This window comes from Benincasa hispida, chromosome 9 (assembly GCF_027475165.1).
Source record: "Benincasa hispida cultivar pf3 chromosome 9, pf3_genome.v1.1, whole genome shotgun sequence".
Taxonomy (NCBI): domain Eukaryota; kingdom Viridiplantae; phylum Streptophyta; class Magnoliopsida; order Cucurbitales; family Cucurbitaceae; genus Benincasa; species Benincasa hispida.
Window position 1 is genome coordinate 47,908,115 of NC_143486.1, and position 10,647 is coordinate 47,918,761.

The window sequence follows — 10,647 nt, forward strand, 5'->3', positions numbered from 1 at the left end:
CTTGCAATATTAGTTAACTGCGAGGTAGATGATTCTTAATATGATCATCTTCCAAGAAAGTTGCATTTGTCGATATAAACACTTTATCTTTTTTGGGGATCATAAAAGTATCCTCCTTTTGTTTCCACGGGATATCCTACAAATAGGCATAATTTCGAACGTGTTTCTAATTTTTTAGGATTCTGTACCAATAGTGTGTTGGACAATCCCAGATGCGAAAATGATGTAAACTTGCTTTGCGTCCTTTCCACAATTGATATGGTGTTTCTAAAACACTTTTGGATGGAACAACATTTAGAATATAAACTACAGTCTGTACTGTATATCCCCAAAAGGATTAAGGTAATTGAGCATAACTCATCATAGACCGAACCATATCCAACAAGGTTCAATTTCTCCTTTCTGCACACCATTTTGTTGTGGTGTTCTAGGTGCTGTGAGTTGGGATTGAATTCCATGATCTACTAGATAGTTCTGGAATTGCAAATCCATATACTCACCACCTCGATTAGATCGAAGTGTTTTAATTCTTTTACTTAACTGATTTTCAGTCTTAGACTTAAATTCTTTGAACTTTTCAAAAGTTTCAGACTTGTGACTGATTAAGTAAATATAGCCATATTGAGAATAATCATCAATAAAACTAACGAAGTACTGATATCCTCCTTGAGATTTAACATTTCCACAAAGGTTTGAATGTATAAGTTCAAGAGGTTCTTTGGCACGAAGACCTTTGTCAGAAAAAGATCTTTTTGTCATTTTTCCCTCAAGACATGATTCACCTGGAGGTAGGGAATTATCTTTTAACTTATTTAGATGACCGTTTTTTTACCAATCTCTCAATCCTGTTGAGATTAATGTGACCAAGCCTGAGGTGCCAAAGATAGGCGTTAGGAGAATTTTTTCGCTTTTTATTATGAGTGTCAGCCGTCTTAAACATCTTTATATTTAAAATAGCTTTTGCTTTTGTTAATTGTAATATGTATAAGTTATTTGCAAGTCTAGCAGAATAAATATGAACACCTCTTGAATAAACAAACACTTCATTATATTCAAAAGATACACATACATATTTTCTAAAAGACAAGAAATGGAGATCAGATTCCTTTTCATCTTAGGTACAAAGAACACATTCTTGAGTAAGATAAAAGAATCTCCCAAAAACAACTTCATATTCCACTGCTTCAGCTGAAATGACTTCACCTGTGCCCACCTTGAAAGTCATCTCATATTCAGAAAGTCTTCTCCAAGAACTAGTTTCATATAGAAAAGTACAAACATGATTAGCGGTGTTTGAATCTAATATCCAGGTAAGGTGAGAATTTTTCACTATACATGTTTCAACAACTAGTAAATCATATTTACCTTGTTTATTCTTTTCTGTTTTCTTTTCAGCCAGATATTTTGGGCAATTATGCTTCCAATGTCCAACCTCTCCACAATGGAAACATTTTTCCTTGGGAGTTTTGTTTTTGTTTTTCTTCGCAGCGGTTTTCTTTTTCCCTTTTCCTTTCTTTTTCATCTGTACGATTTTATCTTTTGAAGAAGAAGAAGGACCAGCTTTCTTATCATCAACGGGTTTCGTACCAGACATAGACCATTTGTAAAACTTTTTCGGTTTAGTAATAACATTTATTTCCTTTTTCTTGAGTTTCATCATTGATTGATAAGTTTGCAATTCATTCAACAACGTCGTTAAGTTATGAGTGATTTTGTTCATGGTAGCATTTATCCTGAACGACAGATAGCTCTCAGGAAGAGATTCCAGTATCATGCTCACTTGACTTGTTTTGTCTATCATAGCCCCGTGAGCCTCTATGATGTTAAAATGGACCATAATGTCGAGAACATGTTCTCTCACGTTGGTCTCATCCTTCATACATGTCACATACACATATTTAATGGCTTTATGTCTAACAGATGATGATGGTTGCCCGAACATCTCCTGTAATGATGCCATGATCTCACAAACTGTGGGCATGACCTCATGTTTCTTGTTGAGTACATAAGATATACTCGCCAAGATATAGGCCCGGGCTTTTTTGTTCGCCCTTACTCACCTATCATAAACATCCCGAATAACTCGGGTCGCTGTTGAACTGGGAACTGGAGGACACTCCTCCGTTAACACAAACCTCAAGTCATCTACTACTAATATTATATTGATATTGGATTTCTAATTGGAGTAACCCTCTCCGTTAAATTTGTCAGAAGCAAGCAGTTGTATAATTGAGTTCGACATTGCTGAAACATTTTAAACAAATTCTATTAAATATGCATCTAAATCCATTTTAGCAAAACTAATAAAGTACCTAATAAATCTTTATTTATTTGCAACGATACTTAAGTGATTTAGAACAAGTGCTACCATAGGGCAGTCAAGAATTCCTTCACAGAAGCAAGACAAGTTCTTGACCAAATACTATTATCTAGAATAACTCATATCCCAATAGTTCTTTTGGTTATCGTTTTCGGTCAAGATCTTTACTAACACTTAGTAATTCTTGTAAGTGTGACCCGCCATTTTTAGATCTTATAGGACGGTATGAATATGCCTCCGAGAGAGAAGACAATATCTAAGACGGAACTATAAGACCCTATTCATTTTACTGAAGCTTGGGTTGTTCCGAATACTATGTTACAACCCTCTGTAGGGATCGCCGCGGTTAACAACTAGTTAGTGCCGCATAAAAACGACAGCAGGCGCAACATAGGAATCTCACGGTTCAAACTAATGGAGGAGACCGTAGGACAATGTTGACACATTTCCTTCACCCACTTACTATGAACCACTTCCCTCATTCACCTTGTTATTGACTCATACAAACACTTTCCGTATGGAGCAATCGAGGTAAAATCAACAAGAAGTCGAGCATGGATCTCACGGTGTGAACTCTTGAGGATGTGAGAGCTAATAACTATATATCAAATATATTGTTAATCTCTCACTGAAGTATTCTAAATGTTTGGGTAATTTACTTAGACATGACGGCTAATTTCATACAACCTAAGTCTAAGTAGTTTATCCAAATATAACTCTTATAATTAGATTTAACCTACAATGTCTAGGTGATAAACCTTTTTATTACCTCACATCACTCACGCAAACTCATAAAATTAGTTAACAACTCTCAATTGTTTGGTCATAATCCCCAGGTAGGAGGTGTTCCGTAAACCGTCAACTTAAGTACCCCCAGCCTTAGACAGGTTTATGAACCGATATGAGTTCGTAACCGTATTTTATAAGGCAACAATCTATTCTAACGATTAAAATTAGTTGTTAACCTATGTGAGCATGCAACTGTTCTTTATTATGGATTTTAAACGTCTAACCAATTTTATAACAACTTACAAAATTTAGAAATGCTTAAACATCCACAACATTCAACAAAGGTATCTAATATAACTATTATATTAAACATAGCCCTAACATACATACTATATATTATAACAATTATAACATACTATCAATACATGTAACATACTTCCTACGGTGGGACTTTAAATCTACATGGCATACTGTATGCATATACATGAATTTATTGAATTATCACATACATCTCATGCATAAACAATTAAATACTAACTGTTATGGTTTTCGTTTTGGCATAAACAAGCAAACAGACAACTAACTATTACAAACAACTTCAAAACCATCTTTGAATCGCTCGAACCGCTCCAAACTGAACCTAAAACAACTTGAACCTCCAACCAGACTAACAAAGCCTAAACCGGACCAACCACAACCATTTGAGGCTGAACCAGATTGAACCTTAAGTAAACCAGTCAAATCGGTTGCTCTCGATCCAACCTCATTATGCTGCTAAGGCCGATCATGTAATGCCTAGATGTAATCGTCTAGTGTCATTGCCTGGAGTTGTGAGGAAGTACACGATCGCATAGTATTTCCTGAAACCTGAATGATCGTTTAGCTCTATCGCATAGGACTAGACGACTGTTTAGTTCCATCGCAGTGCAATTGCTTAGTTCCATCGCATAGTACTAAACGATCGCATAACACCAGCACCCAACACATTCATGTCGTCGTTTAGTATCTGCCCACAACTAAGCGATTGCATAGCTCCATCGTATAGAACATCATCGCATAGTATAACATTTATCTACACGATCGCTTATCTCCGCGACCAAATGAAATGCTCAGTGCTATCGCGTAGCATTTCATCGCATCGTTTAGTGTGTATCGTTGCTGAATAATCGTATAGTGCCATTGTTTAGCAAAATCAACGAATCATCTAGTTCCCACGACAAAAACTAAACGATTGCGTAATACTATCGTATAGCAAATGAACGCATCGCTTAGCTCCCGTAGGTACATGATCGTTTAGCGTTCAACATCACAATGACCAGCGCATATTACTAATGATCATATAGATTTTCTTCTCATCGTGTAGCGTCTAGAGCTAAACGATCGTTTAGCTACTAGACCTCAGCAACAGATTGAAGCAGAAGCTAAAAACTCTGAAACAGTAACTCGACCTCCTTTGCTTGTTTCTTTAGTTACATCTTAATTTCAACTCTAATGACTCCAAATAAATTACAGACTCTTGCTAACACATAAATGCTCATCAAACAAGAGCCAATTACAAATTTAATCGAGAAATAAAGAGAATTAAAATGTCAAAACAGAGAAAACCATAGAAGTACAATAATTTCATATATCTCATGAAAAAACACCCACCTTGCCAAAATTAGACCGAATTGAAAGCGTAAAAAATGCTCTGATACCTATTGAAAGAGTATAACAACATGCAGTGGAAGTATCAAGGATCCATAAGCTTTCTAATTTACTAATTTTAGCAAAAGCTAAAGCATGCTCTTCTAAAAAATGGGTTTTCTGAACATACCTCTGATGAATTCTTCAAGATAACGCCTGTTCAACTGCTGTCTACTCTTGTTATCAACGTGAACCACCTCAAAGCCTTTCCTACTATGCTCTTGGAGCTTTAGACAGAGTTGTGGGACTCAAGAACAACTTGAAAAAGTGAAGAAACCAGAGAAGCTCACAGCAGCACAACTGAAGAAGACAGCTTCTTCTTTAGAGAAAGTTCTTTCGAAATTTTGTGTCATTATCCTCTTCTCCAATAACTCCTTCTACTTTAGATAATAGATGAACATGCAAAGTGATGAAGTTTATGGCTTCCGCTCATGCTTGGAGAATCAAGGTCAAGAAGATAATGCATTTTGTGTGAGCATAAAGATGATGGTAATGGAAAATACCCATTTCCATTTTTGTGCAATCATGCAAACGATTTTCTAATTTCTTTTTAAAACAAAAAAGATATTAAATCATTTTAATACAAAATTTAGATTCATAAATTAACTTTAAAAATTAATTAATTTAATATCAAATATTAAATTAATTTGTGCACAATAATCATCTTTATATATTTAAATCATATTTAAATATTTATTCTCTTGTTCCGTTTAATTTGAACGTTTCAAATTAATCTCTCAAGCTACCCTAAAGCTTATCCATTTACGAGCTAGTAGGGGACCTCGCGGATCTACAGATCATGGGCTCCAACGATTCGAGATTAATCGACTAAACTCATTAGTCCGATCTAACCCCCATTCGTTAACTAAAGGGACACTCCACTATAGCCCATAGTTGAACTCCCCTCACTGTAGATATATTATGTCCACTTAATAACGATAATCAGTAAGTCGATTCTTCACAGGTTGTTCGTAATCATAGCTAGGTCAAAAATACCGTTTTACCCTTATGACTACATCTTGTTCCTTAAGTTCCTACTGATCCTCTAATGAACAATTATGATTCATAATCTATATGAATCAAATCATTTCTCTATCATAAGAAGGCGGGCCCTGATTGTTCAAGACCTGGAGTCAGTACTTAAGAGAACAACCTACCTACTAACCCTAAATAGGGTAGGATTGAATTCCATCTTGCAAGGCTATGTCCCCAGCTATTCATTGGTCTTATCCCCAAATTGGTAAGCTTATTGAATAGTGCTGTTGGACTACTCTCACCATTTTTTTATCAAAGGATAATCCTAAACAAACAGGAGTTCATAGCTAGCTTAAGATTAAGATCGAGTTAACCTAGGTTATATAATAAATGAAGTAGTTAGATTTAATAGTAAACAATCGTGAGAAAGAAAATTGACTATTTTCGTGGTCCAGTCTATATGCAAACTCATTGCATACGATGCCCCCACTCTCATGTCTCAGCATGAACAATTTGTGGATCACATCGTTTATAGCACCTTATAACTCTTGTAACAATTACAGAGTGAGCCGCATCCAATAGTGTTACCAGGATGAGATATCCAATTTTATCCATATACTTATTAGACCATTTAGGCTATATACTATCAACTTGATCCTGTTTATGTCACTACATAAAGTTACAACATTCAAACTATAGCCAATGATGCATTTATTGGATTTTCATAATAAGATGCAAAATCAATTATGTTGCAATATCAAGAAAGAAAGAATATGGGAGAGGCGGTTGAATCGGTTAAGGACGACTTCCAATTCGGTTGGGAGAAGTGGAGGTTTAAAAGAAGAAAGAAACGGAAAGAGAGGATAGTAAAGTCTGAATATCAGGAGTGAGGAAAGAGAGGTCTTGAGAGTGGGATTTCGGAAGTCTCTGTCGTGTAGAGTTCATTGTAGTGTGCCGCTCATCGTCTACTTCTACTAAGCGATCGTGTAGCATCTGGTAGGCGATCGTATAGCATTTGGTAAGCGATCAAATAGAATCTACTAAGCGATTGTGTAATATTTTGTAAGCGATCGTGTGGTACCTTGTAAGCGATCGTGGGGGTATTTGTGAGCGATCCTCTAGTGTTTCTCAACGATCGTGTAGAGACTGTAAGCGACCGTATAGAGTTTTGTAAACAATCGTTGGGAGTTTGATAAGCGATCGTTTAGTCTCTGTTTGACTCTTATCGTTTAATAAAGAATTCGTTCATCGTTTAGTTGTTATTCCGGAAGATTGTACCAACTCGTTACATTAATAAAGATTTTCAAGAATCAGTATCCTAACATTCTTTTAACTAAACAAAACTAAAACGAAACTTAATTAAATATCCTTATAGGAGAACAATGCTTAAACCAAAACAACATTGACTAATAGAAGGCTTAAAATCATTTTAAGCAAAACAACCACTTGAAGCAATCTTCCTAAATATATTCTTACCTCATTCTTCTCTCCCAGTTGAAGCAAAAAGCAACTCTAAGAGAAGAGGAATATTTTTGTGGGTAAGAGGAATCAACTTGTAATCAATGTGAAAATGACGTTGAAGAACTGGAGTGGAAGATGAAGGTCTCGACGTTGAAGAGAAAAGGAAGAATTGGAGGAGTAAGAGGAAAACTCAGTGAAGAAATTGGAGTAAGAGGAAGAACAAAAAAAAAAAAAATGAAACCCTACAATTACATTGAAAATGAGCAAGAATTGATTCAAATAAGTGAGGGTATTTTCAACCCTTTTTTAGCCATTAGTGAATTTGGACTGGACTTAAAAAGTTTGACATTCTTGTCAAAATCAATAAATAGTCCATGGGCCTAATTTTAGAATTTTTTTTTAAACATTCCTGCCCCCTATTAAATATATTTAATATAAAAGAATTAAATAATAAAGGTAACTCCCCAATTTTTTTTTTAATTATGGGTGGAGAGTTATTGTAACTTCCTTCCTCTTTCTCTTTAATGTAGATTCATGAGAGAAGTTTAAAAATTTGTTTTAACGTATTATAAAGAAAAGTTTTTTCTCTCTCAAAATCTCCAATTCTCTCAAGAACACAAAAGAAAAAAATTAAGCAGTATTTTTTCTTTTCCTCGTTCCAAAAAGTTTTTGGATCCCACAATCTAGATCATTGCTGGAGAATAACAAGTAACCAAGTGGTGGTATCTTCTTGAAGATTCATTGGTGGGATATTTCGTGTAAAGAGGAGATTTCTTAAAGACAGTCTTCAAGGGGTATGTATTAACTCTTTTCTATTTTTGCATGCTTAGTTAAAATTATATGTTTATCCTTCTCTATTATTTTATAAATTCGAAACTTAAATTAAAAGCACAGACGATCAATTGCTTTCGCACGAAGTTCAATCCCTTCATTAATGTTATCAGTGATTTTAGACTGAAGGGTACAATTGACATCTAGCACAAATACAAATGACAAAGTCAAGAAGAAGCATGATATGGGTCGGAAGTAACAACTTAGGACCAAAATGGGCCTAGGAAAAGGGTTTGGCTTGGACCTTGGGCCTTGACCCAAGCCCGTGTGCTCACCCTTAGCTAAATTCCTAGAGAGGATGCTTTGCACATGACCTGACCCAAGAGATCATTTTAGTCCTGAAATATGGCCTAAGGAAGATGTTCGGCCTCGATCAAAGCAAAAGTCGACCCTAGCCAAACATGAAACTAGGCACGCTCCTTGGCCGGGTAGGTTTTTTAATTATCTTGAAACAACTTCAAAACCTTAGGGAACAACTTAAGTCAACTTTCTCTATAAATACATACTTATAACTTCATATTAGGCAACTTGAGTCTTACTCTCAAACTCTTGAACTTCACACTTTTTCACTTTCTGACTTAAGCATCAGAGTGTGTGTGACAAACACCATATCAGTGTGCAGATTTTCTATTCTGTAGGCTACATTCTTCTCCCTTAGTATCAAATGAAGGTTAGATGTGTTTCTCTCGTTCAAAATTTGACATCAAATCATCTAACAATTTTCTTAAATAATCCTCTTCTATCATTCACCGTGACCAATTGCCTTCCATTGACATTAATGGATTACAAAAAAAGAAAAAAAAAAAAAAAAAAAAAGAAAAAAGGGAAAAGAAAAGAAATACAGACGTACAGTTGCTCAGTCATTTGAAAAGCCGCAGGTGGTGGAGCAATAGAAATGGAAGGATTCACATGTTCAACTCCTACCAAGCATTTTTGTTTCTTCAAAAACGACATATGATATTTCTAAGGGAGAGTCATGTGGTTGTATTAAGAGAACTAGAGAGACAAGGGAAAGACAAAGGAGAGGAGAGGAGGGAGAAGAGGAAAATATTAAAATTACAATTCTTTCTCCAAACCCGTCTTGTCACATCAACATTTTGTCTTTTTTCTCGACACATTTTAAATCTCTCGGGAATCAAAAAAGTAATATTTACCTTTAAGATAAATATGTATAGTGAATGGATCGAACCACAAACAACCTATAATTAGTACAAATTCATGCCATCATCAGTTGAACTGCGCTTAAAATCAAATTTGGGCTCATGTTTTTTATTCTTAATTGACGTTAAAATTAATTTAATTTTTAATTTTTGAAATTGCCTTCTTCTTTTCTCCAATCAACTAAAGAATAAGTAGTTTTTAGAAGCCACAATATTTATACAAACTTTAAAGTTTGAGTACAATTATTGGTAAAATAGTTTTTATTTTTTATTTTGGGTGTGGGGGACACAACATCAATATCAAAGAGATGGGAAAATCAATTTTTGAGGTGGGTTTTTCTTTTTGCTTACTTTATAAGACAATGACTTATCTAGCCCTATGAATTTCCTTCCACATATTTTACTTTTTGAGATACCTATTTAAATTTAATGGAAAAAGAAATGCCCAAGTGATTGCAAATTCTCTATTATACCCTCCATTTTCTTCCTCCACATTTTTTTTTTTGGAAAAACTATCACCAGAAAGAATCTTTTAGTACAATTATGATTCTTTTTGGCAGATTCCAAATCTCCATCATTGTATTTGAGGTCATATTTATTTCATGTAATTATATTGGATAATAATTTTAAATTTAATAATTCAATGTATAACAACATTTTTAAATAATTGTAAATATGACCAAATTTATTGATGATTGACTCTATTGTTAATAAACTCCTCCAGTGATATTGTCTATCACCTATAGACTTTTACTAATAATATGATCTATCACTGATAGATTTCAAAAGAAAAGTCTAAAATTTGCTATATATGTAAACTCTTTTGCATTGTGTTTATATTTACAAATATTTTAGGCTGATTGTTATATTTGCAACTGTCCTGTTTATTTATTTATTATAACTTATGACAATTTTTTTTCTTTGAGTGGTATATTGAATAAGTTATAATGGAGTCAAAATGAACTTTAGCTCAAAGATAATTAACATGAATAGGTTATAAAGAATGAATTAATTTTCATGTGTGTGGCTATTTGATTCCGAATGTTTAAGTTTTAAATTTTCTTATACTTCGTTGTGGTTATAAAGTTTTAAATATAGTAGTCATTGTTTTTCAATCACTTATTTTATTTATTTTTTCTGGTACTTTATTGTGGTTATATATACAACATATTTTTGTTGATCATATTTAACCATTTACACAACATAAAATAAAAAAAGATATATTTGTTTTAGTTACGAACATAAATAGTATATAGTCACTGATGAATCCATGAAGGGATCGAGGACATGTACCCTTCTCAACTCGAAAAGAATACATATACTTTTGTTCCTCTCAACTTGAAAATATGTTATATACATAAATAATTACTTTAAGTTGTCGATACTTCTCCTTCGTTCATTGGCTTCTACTTCCCACTGTTTTTCTACATGTCAAGTGCCATCCATGTATCTCGTGTTTTTTTATTCTTGCTAGCTACATCATTT

General features: G+C 34.1%; 1 long non-coding RNA gene across 2 annotated transcripts in view; it reads right to left on the bottom strand.

Annotated features, from left to right (window-relative positions):
• The window catches only part of LOC120085472 (uncharacterized), a 28,061-nt gene extending 18,433 nt beyond the window's left edge, over positions 1-9,628 (bottom strand). The window contains exons 1-2 of one of the 2 annotated variants that reach the window (XR_016531768.1): positions 8,853-9,628; positions 4,866-5,035 (exon numbers count right to left, since the gene is read on the bottom strand). This is a non-coding gene — a long non-coding RNA (uncharacterized LOC120085472). The remainder of the gene's footprint in view (positions 1-4,865; positions 5,036-8,852) is intronic. The other variant, XR_016531769.1, reaches the window with a different exon arrangement.
• Positions 9,629-10,647: the final 1,019 nt, after the last annotated feature.